Below are 13,139 nucleotides of genomic sequence, written 5' to 3'. Positions count from 1 at the left end.
ATTAACGAGGGTAGAAAATAGAATATTAAAAATATCTTTTTGAAATTTTTAAAAAAATTGTGAGTAAAAGTGGGTTTTGTTAATAGAAAGAAGAATAGATGAAGAAAGAAGATAGAGTCTGACCAAAGAAAAACAAGAAAGAAGATTGAGGGAGAAATGATACTTTCACATGTTAATTTCAAGGGATCCACTTAAAAGTTAACAGAATTTTTAACTTTTATGGTTAATTTTAGGGTTAGGACCAAAATGATCATTTTTTTATATACATTAAGGATTATTTCAATAAGGTAGTATATATGAAGAACCAATATTATTCAACCTTATACACTAAGGACCATTTTGATTATTTTCTCGATAGTGAAGTATGTCTAATTATGTAGTTTTTCCAAAATTTTACGAGACCGGCTATTTTTATATCCTTATTTAATCTATATTCATCGCTTCAAATACATGATTTTTAAAGTTAGAATTGACAAAATCAATTTTCACACAGAAATATTATCTGAAGTTTACATATAAATGAAGTTCATATATTTTTGCTTTAATCCAATCCGTCCAATTCACACATAAACCCACGTCTTGATTCTATTTTCCTAGTAGACAAGACCTATTCATTAACTAACTATAGGAAATCAATTCTTCCATGAATCCGTCCAATTATGTCATAAACGCAATCAATATTATACACGAGTAATTCACTATATATTTTAAATTAGCAAAACATATTCTGAAATTTGAAAAAATCAAAAATATTTTTCTAAAGTTCCTCCCTCTTGGTCTATTAGAGAGGGGATTGGTATACCTCAATTGTGAACATGCAACCCATTATAACAATCACACATTTCTAAAGGATATGCTATAGACTATAGTACTGTCACCAGCTAAAATTATCACATACAAACCGCAAAGACTTTATCAAGGCAAATTGTTAGAAAATTGGGATCCATATATAAAATAAAACTTATATTAAAAATAGCTTATAGTAGTACTCTACTTCCAAAATTTGTATTGGGTCGAAATTTCAGTCGAATAAGAACATTCCCATGTGTATGACTTGTATATCAATGTTTATGTCAGGTATATAATATAGATGCGCAAGAGATACAGAGAATATATATATACAAGATGTACGCATGATATATACACATGGTATACACAAGATTAAAAAATGACATACACAGGATATATATACAAGATATACATGTGACATACGATGATGTCTTGTTAATGAAAATCAATTTTGAAACAGTTTTAAATGCACTGCAGTCCTACAAACTATTTACAACAAAGTTGGGCGATACTCAATAGATTTTAACGTAAAATTTTGAGTTTAATTGAAACCTACCTTGAAGCTTCAACTTAACAATGGTGCATGGAACCATATCTCTTCTCTCAAATCCGAGTTCCTAGTAAAGAATATATAATATAGAAAAAAGAAATAGCATAAAAGAGAAAAAATAATTAAAAAAGAGAAGAAGATCCAAGCCCAAAAGTTGAGCCCAATTCCATAGCAAAAAAAAAAAAGGACTTATTGCACATGGGATTCAAACCCACAACGTAAAGGCACTTCTTGAACCTCTTTCCACTGAGCTAAGCTTCTCACTTATTTTCAGAGGGTTCATATATATATGACATCCTGTAATAAACTAAGGTTTGTATTGATTGTATAGGAACTTACAAGCTGATCAAAGAACAAAAGAAAAATAGAAAAGTTAAATTTTAGATTGCTATTACAAAATACCTAATAAAAATAACACTAACTCTTAAGCGCTTAACGCGAATGAGAAGTTCATCCTTTATATATAGACATCTTTAGTGGTGACTAGATTTGTAACATTACTTTGGCCCAAATGTACACTTAATCAATGAAATTCACGTGGTCACCAAAATGTTTAATCATGTGAGTTTAATTTGAATTCTATACTTCAACAATATATCAGGTACTAGTATGGATATTCTAATTATATGGTCCTTGACTTAAAAGTAACTTTAACTTACCTCAAGGTCTTGGCTCAACTTAGCTCTTTCTAGTCCATCAAGAGTTCATAATTCACAATACAATTACAATAAACATGTCTCAACTTCATCATTACAAGTTCTCTATTTTTACTCAATAGTCTATTGGCACTATATATGACTAATGCCATTATCTTTGGATGTTTCCACCCAATTAGTGAAATTTCAGATTTGATTTGTTCATTTTAATTCTACCATTGAGCTAGATATATCTCAACCCATTAGTCTATCAATCAATCCATTTACCAAAATACTATATTTGTTAATGATTATTCGATTAGTTGGGCTAAATAACGTGAAAATATAACCCTAAGACCTCTTTCTCCTAATAAAAACAATAGTTATATCATATGTGTGTCGTCTGCAACAATTAGGGGTGGCAATTGGACAGGTTGGATCAAATTTGGACGGCTTATAATGAGTTGGGTTGACATGAGTTGTGCTAATAAATAGGCGTGTTAAACTTAAATGGATTGGGCGAATTGAGTATGATTTTGCCACCGATAACTTTAACACTCAAGGCTTCTTTGAGCTAGGGGTGGGCATAAACACCGAAAAACCGAAAAACCGAAAAAACCGAACCGAACCGAACCGAATTCTTTTGGTAATTCGATTTCGGTATTTCGGTTTTCGGTTCGGTATTCGGTATATGGTTTTGTATTTTTCGGTATTTCAGTTCGGTTTTCGGTATGTAATTTTTGTGTAATTCGGTATTTCGGTATTTCGGTTTACCGAAATATATTAAATTATAATATATATTAATATTATATTAATTATTAATATTTAAAAATAAATATTATAATTTAAAATTAAAAACAAAAGTTTGTCTTTTCAAACTTTTCAACTTTACAAACCCACTTCCCAAAAGGCAAAAATTACCGTTCCCACTTCCCACGTCTAGTCGTCTACAGACTATAGCAGCGTCGACCATTCCGGCGACCAGCAGCACGCAGCAGGGCAGCTGGCAGCCGTAGCACAACAACGACCGATAAATTTCAATGTTATAACAAGGCTAAATTTCAATGTTAACGACAATTTATTATTTTGAATCATACAATAATTTGAAAAACAGAGTAAAATAAGCAAAAAGAAATAAACATAAATAAAATAAACAAAAAAATTACAAAATTTTAAAAAGCCCACTAAGCAGGCCCATAACAAAAAACCGAACCGAATTAACAAAAATCGAACCGAAATAATAAAAACCGAACCGAACCGAATTATTTCGGTGTTCGGTACACGTTGTACAAGAACCGAAAACCGAAAAAACCGAAAAAAAAAACCGAAACCGAACCGAAATACCGAATGCCCAGCCCTACTTTGAGCTATTAATAAATTTTATGGAAAAGGCTCTAAAATACCATTCAACTATACGAATTGATACAAAATTATCCTTCTTCTACCTTTTGGGCCTAAAAGGCACTTCATGTCAATCTTTTGGCTTTATTTTTCTTTCATCATTAACAGCCTAAATAATAACCTTAATTAACAAATTCATTTATGACGTGTCACAATCCTATTGGCTATCTTAATAATTACACTAATTTCTATGACCCTGATTTTTTATTTTAGAGTTTCTATGACCTGCTAATTTGGGATATATATGGACTATGGTTCTGGATTATACACATTTGTAAGGATCAATTTTAGATCCTATGGATACTTGTAAATGCATCAGTGATATCATTGTGTTTTTGCAAAATCAAGTGCATTCCAAGCCTTAACATCCCCAACCATTTTCACAACTTAACTCTGCCAAAAGAGCAGCAGTCACAATATTCAAAAAACAAAAAACAACTTTTTTAATTGTTAAAATAAAGATGCAGAGAAAGAAGAGTAGTAATTTTTCAGTTGTGATCCTAAAGTAAAGAACTAAACTATTGGTATAATTTAAAGTAAAATATTCTGCATATCTATCAAACTTCTGGTGAGCTTTGATAGATGAAGAACAAGAGAGGAGATTTGGCCAGAAAATTTGAGTTTCAGTCAGCTTCGGCTGAGGAAGAAGAGAGGAGATTATGATTTGGACGGTATGTTATTTTTAGGTTAAAAGGTTTGGGGATGAAAGATGGGTTAAGAGATTTGAGTTACTTTAACGGGTGGGCTTTTTTTGGGAGTTCGGAACCTAAATAAGCCACAAAAATATAAAAATGATCAAAATAAGTCACTACTTTAGTAAGTAACTAGAACAGGTTTAGTGGAAGAAAAAATTTCACTTTATCTAATATTTTAAATGTTTTCCGTTAGTCTCATAACGTGTATATTTTAATATATAACGAAACAATTTCCTACACTTTATAAAATGGAACTTTTTCTTACACTTTATAAAGTGTAAGTTTTTCTTACACTTTGTAAAGTGAAACTTTTTCTTACGCTTTATAAAATGAAAGAAAATCTTACACTTTATAAAAAGTTACTTTACCTTTTCACTTTCTTCTTTTCCCCTTTCACTTTCATGTCTTCCAGACTTTTTTCACTTTGAAGATTAACAGTTGATGGTCCCAATCTGACAATTGAAGCGGCCCTACACTAAAAAATCAAAATCTTGAAAGATTGGAGTAGCACAACCCGACAACATAACAATCCGACCCTACAAATTATATAAATTAAGTATTTTTTTCCATCTCATATTGTCATTACTTTAAAAAGATGTTGTAATTTGTTCAAAATTTCAGCAAGTCTTATACAATGTGCATTCAATTACTAAATATTGAGTTAGAAAAAATGTCTTTAATTCAAAATAAACAAAAGGAATTACATTGTTGGATTGGTATTGCAAAATAGTATTTGGCTACTGTTGAATTACACATTTTCATCTCATATTTTTTTTATTCTAGATGGACACTCATATTCATTTGTTTTTGCTGGCCTGTATTAACTTTACCATGTGCAATGTGCCCAAACTAACATTTAGATCCCATCAAAGTACAAAAAATAAATAATAGTAGAGTATTATTTGTATGCACATAAACTGTGTCCAGATCCTTGTAAAAATTGACAATAAATTGAGATTGCACAAATGGTTATATTATTGTTAATTCAGTTGGTTAAATTTGTCTGCAAAACTGAACACAAAATTCATCAAACATATAGTCATCCCTCAATTGTTCCAATAGATGGTTCCATCTGTTTCTCTTTAGGTATATGCTTTTTTGGGTTTTTTTTTCTATTTTATTTTCTTGTGGTTGACTCGACAAATAACACATTGAATTGACTTGCTGAAGTTAGAGATTCTTTAGTTCTCGTACAATTATTCGTTTGAAGATAGTTCACGGTTTAATTTTTCAAGATATAATTATGTTAAACGAATTAATATAATTTTTCTTACAGAATATAATGGAGCGTGTTGTGAATTCTGGACCGATTGATCGTACACTTCTTCTCTCTCAGCATGAGCATAAATCAGAATTGTCATGGAAAGGTGAGATATCATTTAGTAGCCTTATGAAGACAGTGCACATGAATGATGCCTAGAATTTATTTCGTTTGCATCGACCTCATAGACGTGTTGAAGAGATCTTATGTAGGTCAGGACTGTATGATGTAGTTTATGTGATCAGGATGCAGTATGATCGTGCCCTTGTTACAGCTATGGTTGAGCGTTGGAGGCTAGTGACTCATTGCTTCCACTTACCTTTTGGTGAGATCACGATTACATTTCAGGATGTGCAGGTCTTGTTTGGTTTGTGCATCGATGGTGATATTGTGTACATGCAAGATGCTGCACGAAGGATTCGTCCATGGCGTACTTTATTAGAGACACTCACAGGATGCGCCATAGAACCTGCTTAAATGGATGGTGCGAGCCGGGTGAGGATACATAGCATTACCGGCTACTTGTGAGATCAGTTACAAGTAGATCCGATAGGAGATGCTACTCCAGTAGAGCGGGTAGAGAAAATTTCTAGACTTTACATGCTTGTTATATTGGGGGCATCTTATTTCCGAACACGTCAGGAAACCTTATTAGCTTACAATACTTGGCGTTCCTTGATCCCATACACTACGTAGGTAAGTACAGTTGGGGTAGTGCAGTGTTGACCTACTTGTACCGTGCACTTTGTCGGGCATCTATCGGTAATGTGGTTGACATTTGAGGATTTATTCCTCTCTTTCAGGTAACTTTACTAAAGTTTTAAAATACATTCAAATACAAAGAATCTTTTAACATTACACTATACAAGAATATTTTTTCTATATTCAATTTTTAAAAATATTTAAATTACATACAAATAATTTCTAAAAATTATTAAAAATAGATATATGTAATTGTTAATTTTTTTTTTGTTAATGATGATAGTCTAATTATTTTGTTTGTCACAATAAGGTTTGGTGTTGGGAGAGGATCTTGCCTGTACAACCATCAGCTCTTCCACCGCATGATAGTGATGTATTAATTCCATATGCTAGGCGATGAACGCGTGAAATTTATAGGGATACTGAGTCACATCATGTTCTTATCACGATTAGAGATCAGCTAGCCACATGACGAAGGATCATGTACATCAAATTATTTTTCAACTCTTTACTAGATTTTTTAAAATAATATATAAACTATATATAAAAGTAAATCAATAATAATTTTATTTATATACTAAGTGGTTAATGTTGATTTTATCTAATTGTTATATTTTAAAAATAGTTTCGATGGACATCGTATAATGATATTTTACATACACTGTCTCGTTGTTGTACGGTCGATAAGCCTTTATGGATGGCATGCGTGCCTATGCTTTGCCTAGAGATTGTTGAGGTGCACGCACCTGATAGAGTGATGCGTCAGTTTGGTCGCCCCCAACATGTACCTGCGATTCCTAGTTGGAGAATCAACCACCACGTGCATGATCAGCGTAGGAGGCTTGGATCGGAGGTTCTTGAAATGTTGGATAAATATTTTCGTGATTGAGGTAATCGACATCAGAGTTTAGCGGTTGAGGTAGATGATGGTACTAACGGGGCAGGGTATAAATTGTGGTACATGCGGTATGGAAGGTTGCTTATAGGTAAGCATGCATTAGAGATTGATGTACCGTCAAGCTTTGTTCATTCTGCTGGTACTAGCATTGCGGTGTCTAGAGGACCCAGACGTGGATGTGTAGATGGACGAGGACGAAGATGTGGGGGGCATAAAAGTAGAGCACAAAGACGTGCTCTAGGACATGGTGTCGGTGGTATACCTATACCTCCAGACATAGAGGCAGAGGCGGGAGTAGAGGCCGATGATTTGCATATCCATCAATTTGGCACGTCAGACATCATGAATTTTTTAGATTTGTCATTTGGAGATTATATACTTGATATGGCAGTAAGCATTAACAATTAAATATAAACTTAAAACATAAATAACTAATATAAATATTTCAAAATAACTATTTATATATTTTTGTAGGGCACATATGGTACTGCCCATTGTGACACCGAAGATACAGCTCTTTATAACACTCAAGATCTTATTGAAGGACTGCTTGATGATCCGATTGAGTCGCAGGTTTGTATTATTTATGTATTTAATACAGTTTTTTTTCTTTAATTACAGAAAGTAGGATTCTTTTATTTTTCTATTTTTCTGAATTGGGTTGTTAAAGTTTGTATCTTGATCCAAATTTGCATCTATGCTTGATTTGTTTTACTGCTTTATACAGTTTTTTTCTTTAGTTACAGAAAGTGGGGTTCTCTTGTTATGTATTTTCTCCATTTGGTTTCAAAAAGTTTGTATCTTTGATATTTTCACTACAACAAGAAGGGATTTTAGTGGCAATTAATAGATGCAATAAGTAAATTGCCGCTAATTTATTCACGGAAGGCAAAGTGTCCCGACCAATGAATATTAGCATGCAATAACTACATCTTTAGTGACAATTTGATTTAATAGGCAGTAAAACTTTTACCTTTTTATTTTCCCTCTTTTCTACAATTCTTTTGTCCCGCCTAAAAAATATACCTCGTATCAAAAATTCTATCTTCATAAGGAGTTTACCAAAAGTTGCCAATTCTAGTTGCCAAAACATATACCTCGTAGCCAATTCTAGTTGCCAAAACAATTGCTGTTAAAATTACTTGACTTTTAGTGGCAATTTAATTGAATTCACTAGCCAAAAAAAAATAAATTGTCGCAAATAATTGCCATTAAAGCTAGTGTTTTATTGTGGCAATAAAATATCTCTTTACTAGCATTTGTGTTAATCGCCACTAAAGGCTTTAGCGACCCCAGATACAACGGCTAAAGATCAATGGTTTGTAAATGATATAACGACGAATTTTATTGCCACTAAAACCTTTTTTTATTGCCGCCAAAGCCCTTTTTTGGTGTAGTGTTTGAATCCAAATTTGTATTTTTTTCTCCATTTGATTTTATATTAAGTTAACTTTTAATTATTAGATTCATACTACGGCGCCTTCATCCACCTTGGAGGAGAGCCCCACGACGATCATAGAGGATGTCGTTCCGACAGTTAATGAGGAACCCGATGTGATACAGGTATATGTTATTTATTTATTTTGAAATATTTATATTAGTTATTAAAGCTTTAATTTTATATTAAATTAACTTTTAATTATTTTTTAGATTCATATTATGGGGCCTTCATCCACCGTGAAGGAGAGCCCCACGACGATCATAGAGGATGTCGTTCCGACAGTTAATGAGGATCCGATGTGACACAGGTTTATGTTATTTATTTATTTTAAAATATTTACATTGGTTATTAATGCTTTGATTCTATATTAAATTAACTTTTAATTATTTTATAGATTCATACTACGGTGCCTTCATCCACCGTGGAGGAGAGCCCCACAACGATCATAGAGGATGTCGTTCTAACATTTAATGAGGATCCCGTTGTGACACAGGTTTATGTTATTTATTTATTTTAAAATATTTACATTAGTTATTAATGCTTTGATTTTATATTAAATTAACTCTTAATTATTTTTTAGATTCATATTACGGGGCCTTCATCTACCATGGATTCTAGCCCCACGACGATCATAGAGGATATCGTTCCGACAATTAATGAGAATCCCGATGTGACACAGGTTTATGTTATTTATTTCTTTTAAAATATTTACATTAGTTATTAGTGCTTTGATTTTATATAAGAAATGTAGTAGTAAAGACATACTTTGACATTATCAGCTTTAGGATAAATGTATCAATGCTTGGAGCAGTTAGAGATAATATTTCTATCAATTGGATTTCATTTTGCATTTCTCAGTTCTTTGGTTGTCATGATGTTTGTATCTGTTCAAAATTTTAACCAATATCACTCCAAACTGCATGCCTTGGTGGAAACAGGTTATGCTAAATATAAAGACGTTGTCTCGTATTCTCTGAAAATGAAACTTAGGTTGGTTTGACTTTTTGTCTTAATAATGAAGTCTTGGTTCTGATTCTATGATCCAAAATAAAGAATGGAGCATACGAATATATAGTTTTGGTGTGCTTGGATTTATTGTTGTATTGCTGGATCTCTTTAAAGATGGATCTCTTTATTTTTGTCAATTAATTTTCAATTTCTACTATCTAACTTTCTTTTTGCAAACCACTGTGTCACCACTCTCGTCTCCAGATGTTACTTTCATTATGTCAGTGGATGATATGCCTCAAACACCCGGAAGAAAAAAAGTTGTTAAAAGAATTGTAAAAAATGTGAACATAAAGGATCTTCCGGCCAAAAAGAGGAAGAGAGACAATGAAGATGAGGATGGATATACGGACTTAAACCGTGAGATGATGCCTCAAATGGAACATTATCTCCTGATTCCTCGGCATTAGGCAATCATCACTATCACTAGTTGAAGGTGAGCCGTAATTTGGAAGGTCACGATCATCGATATTGACAGGATCAATGGGCTCATCTTGTGTGATATTTTCCCAATATATGTAAAAAAGTATAAATATTTATCTCATGCAATTAACTTACTTAAATAAAAAATCAAGTGTTGAACATACCAATAATCATCTGCATCAAAAGTAGGCGAGACATGAAAATTTGAGGATGTCCCAACATTTTTCGTCATTTCAAAGTGTGAGGACTGACCAAAATAATTATCTAGTCCATAAATTGGACCAATATTCCTATCTTGCTGAGGTAAACTGCTACAAAATATATAATAATAATAATAATAATAATAATAATAATAAAAAACCATATAAATTAATAAATAATTGACAAAATCAACAAATAATAATCGAAATATAATTATTAAGCATTATCAGTCACTTTCATTGATAGTTTCGTTCAAATCAAAAGCATATCGATAAGAATATTTTGATAATGAGTCATGTTAGGAAAATCAGTAGATTGAGTTATCGAAAATTCATCAACGTTATTACGATTTCTAATCGGGGATGGACATCGACCGATAAAGGAGAACGTTGTTGACTAGTCTTAGGCTCCTTCCTAACATAGATTTCAAGTGTTGTTAACTTGATTTGATCTATGTAGTCATCTGGAACCCTCAAAAAGTCGGTCAACGATTCATCATTATAGATAATCCACTCTCCAAAATTTACTTGTCCTTGTGATAAAAATGAAGTAGGTTATTTTTCGACTATAATCAAATTATAAACAGTACTGTTTATACTCATTCTTTTATAAATTGATGAAAAAAAATTATGATATCGGACATTAATTGAATATTTAGCATTGTGTTTGGGAGGACAATTATAATAAATGGTATTTCCGTCATGGTATAATTTCGGCATCCCAATAAATCGAAACTCTAACTTTTGGTTTAGAAGACTTTTTTTTTTGAGATTGAAATGAACAAATATACAAGACTTTATGTTGTAGGTGTTATCAACTATGTTTGAACGTCCTCCTTAAATAGAGATTGGAGGATTTTTCAGAATAAAAAAATAAAAATATATAGTGTAATAATTTTTCCATTTTTATGATATGTCAAATCAATATAATTGTATGACAAACACTGCAAAAGCTTCATAAAGAGATAAAAACGTAAAAAAAATATTCCTCTTTGTAAAACGGAATTTTTTCTTCCACTTTATAAAGTGTAAGAAAAAGTTCCACTTTACAAAGTGTAAGAAAAACTTACACTTTATAAAGTGTAAGAAATAGTTTCATTTTATAAAGTGTAGGAAATTGTTCTGTTATATATTAAAATATACACGTTATGAGACTAACGGAAAACGTTCAGAATATTAGATAAAGTGGAATTTTTTCTTCCACTAAGCCTATTTTAGTTACTTACTAAAGTAGTGGCTTATTTTGGTCACTTTTATATTTTTGTGGCTTATTTAGGTTCCGAACTCTTTTTTTGGTGGATATTTGTTTTTTTAATTAGTTTTAATTAATTATTAGGATAGCGACACGTCATAAGTGAATTTGCTAATTAAGGTTATTATTTACAGTAAAACCTCTATAAATTAATACTCGGTAAATTAATAATCTCTCTAAAATAATATTTCCTTCGGTCCCACTTGGGACAATGGAAAAAATCATCAATTTCGATAAGATAATAAGATAATATATTTCCAAAAGACCCTTATATAAATATATGGTCCCAGTAATATCATAAATTAATAATTCTTTAAAAGTACAAATATATTTAAGACAATTTAGTGAAATATGATTCTATTGTATTCTATTTTTTCTTAAAATTTAAATGTAGTTGAAGCTCATCTCTAACGTTCTTATTGCATCCAAGAGCTCCGGTGTTGTCTTTTCAAACTGCACCATAAAATTGCTAAGAGTATGCGATAAGTGTTTCCTTACGCGTAAATGGTTTCAAAAGTATAGTATCATCTTCAACTTCCGCATCAACATTGTTTTTTCTGATGGTATCCACAATTTCTTCTAAGCTCTAGACCTCTGAACATGTATCACTTTCACCCGCATAATCCAACATGTTATTGCCATCTATTTTATTGTGGTAACCGAGATCATTAATCAATACCCCAAGTTCATGAATGTCGTTTTCACAAGTGGGTTCATTCAAATTCTCTGAGATTGCATCCCCCGAACGAATTTTACAGTGTCGAAAACAATTCGTTATTGTCTCTTGCTGAACATATTTGTTGTCCAAGCAGGGATTGCAAAATTGATAGCATCCAAAACATTAATCTTTGTTGGATCAGTTTGTCCCACTTCATAGCCTTCTAATATTCTACGTTAAAATATGTTACGATAATGCATCTTGAAAGCTTTTATTATCCAGCATCACAAGGTTGAAATTAGTAAGATACAATAATTTTGATGTATTTGTTGTACTTTATGTATATTTTTTTTATGTGAAATCAATAAATATGATACATAAATTAGTAAGATATAATGATTTTGATATAATCAAAATTAACTTTCATTAAATCTCAACCATATTTCTTTAAATTAATAAATATTAATTTATTAATTAAATAATATTTCTATAAAATGATAAAATTTCATGGTCCCACCTATATTAATTTATAGAGGTTTTACTGTAGGTTGTTAAAGATGAGGGAAGAATAGAGCCAAAAGGTTGACATGAAGGGCATTTTAGGCTCGAAAGATAGAAAAAAGGTAATTTTGTACCAATTCGTATAGTTGTAGGATATTTGAATCCTTTTTCATAAATTTTATCAAATCGCGCCCAATTTTTGTGTACTACAACAATTTCATAAAAATATTCAATTTATTCCCAACTTGCTCCGATTATACCACTCCCCAAACCTATAGCCATTAAGCCAACTGCAACCAACTATCTTAATTACAACTCAATCTGAAAGGCCTCGAAGCAAAAGCAAGAGGAAAAACTATATAAATGGGCATAAAATTCAAAATAATTACATGTTCATATCTCAATTCAAAGTAATTCAAGAAATATTCATTCTCTCAAAAATAAAAATTACAGTTCATACCCCTCATTCATTAAGACTGATAATTTCACATAATTGACACTAAATCAGTATCATATATTATATTGGTATCATTAAAACTGATAATTTCACTTAACTGATATTAAATCGGTTTTACAAAGATAATTTAATTAAATTACTTTTTATATTAATTAATTTCTTCAGGCGTGGAAAAAAAGATTTAAATTTTAAGAAATCCCACTAGTTTAGAAGTTAATTACTTAAATACCTTCTAGTTTGCAATATTACGAATCTTACCAGATTTTGA

Source organism: Solanum verrucosum, unplaced genomic scaffold (genome assembly GCF_900185275.1).
Source record: "Solanum verrucosum unplaced genomic scaffold, falcon-dt-bn FXZP01000182.1, whole genome shotgun sequence".
Classification (NCBI taxonomy): Eukaryota; Viridiplantae; Streptophyta; class Magnoliopsida; order Solanales; family Solanaceae; genus Solanum; species Solanum verrucosum.
This window is presented reverse-complemented; position numbering follows the sequence as displayed.